Below are 7,150 nucleotides of genomic sequence, written 5' to 3'. Positions count from 1 at the left end.
AAATATAGAGCTAAGCAAAATTATACAATGTATATATTATTACAAACACAAGATATGCAAGCATCAAATAAAATACTCATTTATTGAATAACGACCTTTAAACCGACTAACAATGACAAAATCAAAACAAATGTATTCTTTCGAGTATAAGCTAAATTCAAACACATCAGATTTGAGCTATAAGAGAAGTGCCATTTCTATGAATTATTATGAACAACGAAATATAATGTACGAGTCTTGACAATACTATATGATGTTATTTAACATGATAACTTATACACCTACTTAAGATAACTAAATGTATATATTGGGAACGTGAAAGAGAGATACAAATGGTTTAAATAGTTATTCTACACAATACTACCAAACTAAGAAAAATTAAAATTGGTTCTCACATGCTTCTGTTAAACAAAAAAAAAAAGCATAAGTTACAAATTAGAGAGAATCAAACGAACATCAGTACACAATATGGATATGACAGAATACCAAAGGAATCTGAAATTTTATAGTTTTTAGGTATGGGATATATAGCCAAGCTACTTACTCGCATTTGTTAAGAAAATACATGATTAATAGCTTACTCAAACAAGGCAAAATTATATTGCTTTCTGCCTAATAATACATGGGCAGAAACTTCTTATCAAATGCAAAACAACTTGGAGCAAAAACCGATTCATGTGGCTATCTAGTCTAGTCATAAAACAAAATAATTCTTTAAGTTCGACGTTCGAAACTTCAAGGCAATACAAACTCAGCTCTGTACAGATCTCAAACAGGACACAGACTCATTTTTACACTTCATTACAGCTAAAAAATCACTCTCGATATATTAGTTCATTAAAGCACACACAACATTTTATTACAGAGACAAAACAGAGGAAAAGAAAAAGGGCGAGTATTACCTGTTATCGGGCAGTGAACGGAGATGCTTTGGTCTAAGGCCTACCTTCGAACAACGACCAGCTCGAAACTAGAGTTCTCAATCGAGAAAAATAGAACTAAAATGATATTTTGGAGCAAAATACACGGTGGTTAAAGAGCTATAGTGCGATGGAAAAAACTTCTTAAAAGATGAATGCCAAGGCTTCTATGGAGGCTGAAAAATCTCTGCCCTGGCTAAAGATGTAAGGATGTATTTATAGGTAAAGACTAGGTTTTCTGGCTTAGCGTTTTGGCGGGATTCAAAAGAGTGAAGAAGCCGTTTGAATTCAAAATCAAATCTCTGAGCTTACTCCATCAGAAATCGTAGCAGTCTTTGGCATTTTCCCTTGACCAAATTAAAGAAGAGAGATGAGAATAAGAGAGAGAGCAAGTGGAGTTGTCTAGGCTTGCATAGAATTGGAGTGGATGGTATCTGCCATTTTGAAGATCACTGGAGTTTAACTGAAAGAGGAAACTATCAATAGAAGACAAAGGAGCAGCTTCTGCTAGTTAAAAAGGTATGGCTTAGGGCTTGAATTAATTTTGGGCCGAAAATTGGGACGAATTTGGGCTAAGATGTATTTATTTTGTGGGCTGGCCAATTTGGTCTGATATTGTTGGGTCTGTGGGCTGAATTTAATGGCCTTTTTCTTTTAAATTATTTTGGGCTTCCAACTTAATAACTAATATAATATAGGACAAATTACTTAAATACACAACACTTCTTTACCTAGTATCAATATTTCCCTACTATTTTAATAAAATACAAAAATCTCTTATTTCCCCCCAATTCAACTAAATCGATACTTTATTTGTTTGAAGCAAAATCAAATCTTTCCCATTCCCTAAATTTCGCCCCCAATCTCTCCCATTACAATTTCAGTTATCAATTTCAAAAAATTTTGAATTTGAAAAGAATCCTATCACTGTTAAACCGGATCAGAGTTCTAACTAGGGTTTTTCATCTTCTTCATTGTAATTTCCGCCATTTTTTTTTCTTTTATTTTGTATCAATCGTTTTATCTTCCATTATGCATCTAACATCTAAATAATCTCTAATGTTTTCTTCAGAAGATCTGAACAATAACGATTTCAGTTCTAAAAGGTTGGCTATTCCGATAACCATGACAAGTTCAAGTTCTAGCAAGAAAAAATTGAAGAAGAAAGTACATGCAACTACTTCAAAAGATCCGAAAACCCTCCAAAAAAGGGGTAGAAAGGTTGCCCCACCCATTGTTCGACCAACATTACCAAATGTAAGCATACATTTTTCCTAATTTTTATCATATATCTTACCCCTGTTTTTCCTAAAAATCTGATGATAAATAATTTTTTTATTTTTTTATTAAGTATCATCTGTGAATCGTGATTTTATTTGGTAATTGCTGAATGTATAAAAAGTTAAGAGAACTGTATTTAAGTTAAGTACTTAAATCACATTTTTTTTGTAGGTCAGATTTTGGTCACTGTATATAAGGAACAATTCAATTTGTGTACATTTATGTTTTTTTATGAAGTAGTTGTTATTTAGTATCAAATGAAATGAATATTATTGTATATAAGAAAATTGCTTAATTCAACAATTTTGCATGTAGTTTGATTTTTGTACTGTGAATCATAGTTAATGATAAGTCTCCATTGAAGTATACAATATGATTGATTTTGTGTACATATTATGTCTTCTTGTTTTTTAGTATCATATACTTTTTTATGATTGATAAAAATCATTTATGTAATTGCAGAATGTCAGTTATGTAATTAAACATATTCCAATGAACTGCTTAAAGTTTGGTCCTACCTACAACTCCAATTTTATTGAAGATTTAGTACTGTCAATAAAGGACCAAGGTATTGAGTTATTCAAGGATACCATATTTGCCCCATACCTTAATATCCCTAAATGCAACTATCAAGGTCAGATTACCAAGTGTTTATATCTGTTAGAGATTGAGCAGGGCAATTTAGCTAATGAAATTCACATTCGTCATGCCAAAGGGAATGTCTTGATATTTAGTATCACAGATTTTGCAATTATTACTGGTTTGAGATGTAAAGGAAATGTCAAAGATTTTAATTATCCAGCTTCAAAAACCAGTAGGCTTGTGCAAAGATATTTTCCTAGTCCAAATTATAATGTGAATAAAGGTCGCCTGGTAGATCGTTTTATGCAAGGTGGTTGGGACAACAATGATGATGCCCTTCAGATGGCTATCTTGTTTTTCATTCACACATTTTTGTATTCCCAACTTGGGGATGCACCAATTCCTATTGAAGATTTCTTCATGGTAGAAGATGGTAGCTATGAAGAGTACCCGTGGGGACAAGTGGCTTTTACAAAGTTAATGAAATCTTTTAGACAAGAGTATACACCCACCAAAAAAATGTATCGTTTGAATGGACTCCCATACGCATTGAATGTCTGGATATATGAATGTGCGTCTGTACTAAATAACGAGATAGCCGTTAAAGAAGGAAACGGTATACCAAGGATGTGCAATTGGCAAGTTGTTGCTCCAAAGCCCAAATTTGAGATGTTCATGGATACCATATTTACTGAGGTATTAACTACATAACAACATTTTTACTTCACTTTTTTAAGTATGCGATACACTATTAATTTGATTTTAATGTTGTTTTACTATTTGTTTGTATAGATTGACTGTTCTAACATACAACCAACTCCTGAGGAAATCAGATCACTTGATTTACCGGATAACAACCATGTACCTTCAAATCGACCAGATTCACCAATTGTTAATAACGAGGAGGTGCAACCGGAGGAGGTTCCTGGTTTTGAAGACTTCTCATCAAAACCACTGGATCAATTGTTGAGGAGATCAACTCGAGTACCTAGCTCAGGATCTACCCCACCCCACAAAAGAATAAAGGTTGTACATCCACATAAATATAATTTGTCCCACCTCACACAACCACATGAGCAACCCAAACAGTCATTTCAATCTCCAAGTTCAGAACCAAAACAAGCTGATAATGTATCTGGTGTTCCTCATAATACATTCTCTGGAAGAACAACTTTTGACAGTGCAGGAATGGAGGATCTAAAGATGTACATGAAGGGTTATGTAAGTAAATATTAGATTTAAACAATTGTTTATTCATTATTAAATCCATTTTATATGCTTAATTTAAGTACAGGTTGACAACAAATTTGGAGCTCTTGAAAATAAAATTGGAGCACTTGAGGAGTTAATAAAAAACAATCAGTCTGAATTGCTGAAAGCGGTTGGCGCGAAAGATAACAAAACTGAAAAGGTTGTATTTTGATTTTCTGGTTTCCTTCTCAATTTTATGGTATACTGATTATTTGGATGATGAAGGATATTGGAGGCGTTTCATCGTCACACATGATAGATGATTCTGTAGAGAAAGGTGGTGTTGATTCACAACCCAAGTCTAATAAATTCGATCAACAAACCATTTCACCCATACAAATGGATTTTGCAACTGTTGATGATGTCGATGAACCTGTTGTGGAGGTTGGAAAAGAAAAGGTTTATGAAGACACTGCTCAAAAGGTGTGTATGTATCTGATACTTAATTTATTTAAACATGTATTATTATGTTTTTAATCCTTTAAATAGTATAAGAATATATCATGGTTAATGGTTGATACTTTAATTTATGAAATATATGTTTGCTAATTTGTGTATCACTTACTGTACTTTACACTTTACACATTAATAATGTATATGATAATGTACTTCCCAACTTTATGGTATATTGATTTTGCAACTGTTGATGATGTCGATGAACCTGCTGTGGAGGTTGGAAAAGAAAAGGTTTCTGAAGACACTATTCAAAAGGTGTGTATGTATCTGATACTTAATTTATTTAAACATGCATTATTATGTGTTTTAATCCTTTAAATATTTTAAGAATATAGCATTTTTAATGGTTGATACTTTAATTTACGAAATATACGTTGCTAATTTGTGTATAACTGAATGTATTGTACACATTATTAATGTATATGATACTATATCTATATTTTTTGTATGATGCACATTAATATTCTAATATTGTCAGATACTTTATTTTGTATCATACTTTAATTGTTTTAACTTGCACATATAAATGTACAAACACAGAAGTATGATACATCCATTAAGGAACAAGTAATGCAAGAGTCAAGTATGCTTCTACCCACAACACTCTATAATGATCCTTCGGTAAATATAATTATTCATGATAAGAAAGTAGTAAGTGAAAAGTGTTTTTATTATTATACATTAATTAATTTTGAAAAAAAAACATAATAGTATCTGATATTCTCTTTATTAGGATGATGGTGCAGATACAATTCAACAAGAATTCGAAAAACATGCTTCAAATTCAGCAGTTGTTAATACATCGGTATGGTTGTAATTTGTTACTGAAAAATGCAAACAGTTCCCTGATGTGGCATTATTTTTTTTTATGAAAATTGTAATATTTTTGTTATTTACTTGACATCATATAGGATTCTACTACATCGGCCTCCATTTCGTCCGGAACCGAATTAGCTGTAGATGCACTTGTATATGGACTTCCAAACCAGCCAATTAATGCCAAACCTCTGAGTGTACTCCACTTAACCAAAGGTGATGATTTTCTATCTGACAGCCAGATACCCACCCAACTTTCATAAGATGAGCATGCACCGAATACAAATACAAAAACTCCAGCTCCTCGTAACAGAATGCCTTCAAAGGTTTTGCAGTCTCCCTATGTGAATTCTTTTGGATCAAGTGATAAGGGCAAGGAGAAAATAGACGATGACATCCACCCATACACTCCATTTGAAGATTGTCGTAACACATATCAACTCTCGTCGGGTTTAATGCAAGAGTTCTTAGAGTGGATACAAAAGGGACTCCTCAGAACACATGCGAAGAAGTAAGTTTTTCTTATTAATGTATCTTTATAATAATTTTTTAAAATTAATATTATATTCATTTCGACTTTAATCATTCTTATAGAAAACCATTTGAGGACAAATATAGAGGAAAATCTGCTCTATTTGGTTTTGACCATATGGATTTTGTTGTCGCATGTCCTGCTGACAAGAATTGGTTTTATACTATGTCATATCCAATGAAATGTTGGACTGATCAGGTACGTTAAGCATTCAAATTATGTATATGATACAAATGTAACATGTTTAATTTAAAATAAAGTATCAGATTATTGATTTGTTTTTCTTTTTCTTCTATGTATCATTTTTGTTTCAGATTGTGCTGATTATATAATTTTTTTTCTTTATTTTACAGCACATAGATGTAATTTTTTGCTATCTACGTAAGAAGTCAAAATTAAGAAGCATGGATCAGTACTTATACACTATGGTCAACAGTTTGTTCAAGTCATATATCGACATTGTATACAAGAGGTATCATTGCTCTCCTGCAGATGATACTTTTAGTACACAGGAACATATTGATCGTGGTGTTACGGTATCTGCTTATGAAAGGTCTATCAAAGACATCATAAGTGGGTTTTCGATCCCAGCTGCTTTACCATGACATCTAGTAGATGAGGTTTATATTCCGGTTAATTGTGGCGAAGATTTTCATTGGGTGTTGGCTGTGGTTGTTTTAAAGGAAAGGTTAATACGAGTGTATGACTCGTCTATGGTATCAAGGAAAAAAGTTTATGCAAAAGAGATAAAGAAGTTGTCTGTAATGCTTCCAAACTATCTTCTTGATAGTGGGTTCTTTGATAAAACGGGAAGAACTGATTGGGCATCAATCGAGGCGTACAAAGACAAGGAACTAGTGAACTGTTGGGTCCACAACATTCGTTTGAGGTGGAATATGTTCAAGACATTATGCAACAACAAAGTGATAGCCTGTTAGTATTGTAAAATAATTTGTTTACTTACGTATTTAATTCACTTTTTTAATGTATCTACTTTTTGTTTGCAGTGATTGTGGAATGTATGTAGCTGCTTTTGCTGAATATTTGAGCGATGAAATCAGCATTCCATCTATAAGTTTTCGGAGTGACTATCTTCGCAATAGATATGCTACACTCTTATGGAAGTATGGTATGGACAAGTTCAAGGCGGGATATGTTAGCGATAACGATGATCCTACAAGGCCGAAGAGTTTCTACACTATACCAGCAGAATGTGGACTGATTAATATAGAATAGTTATGTTTTAGTATTGTGTTGAAGATACGATTAATTAGTATTTTGTAATATTCCTTCCCTTTCCAACACTGTTTTT

At 32.6% G+C, this 7,150-nt stretch overlaps 1 pseudogene; it reads left to right on the top strand.

Annotated features, from left to right (window-relative positions):
• Positions 1-2,045: 2,045 nt before the first annotated feature.
• On the top strand, positions 2,046-7,074 carry LOC125869401 (uncharacterized; annotated as a pseudogene).
• The last annotated feature ends 76 nt before the right edge of the window (positions 7,075-7,150 follow it).

Source organism: Solanum stenotomum, chromosome 6, assembly GCF_019186545.1.
Source record: "Solanum stenotomum isolate F172 chromosome 6, ASM1918654v1, whole genome shotgun sequence".
In the NCBI taxonomy this organism is placed as follows: Eukaryota; Viridiplantae; Streptophyta; class Magnoliopsida; order Solanales; family Solanaceae; genus Solanum; species Solanum stenotomum.
The sequence above is the reverse complement of the archived record's forward strand: the minus strand, read 5'-3'. Positions and strand labels throughout refer to the sequence as shown.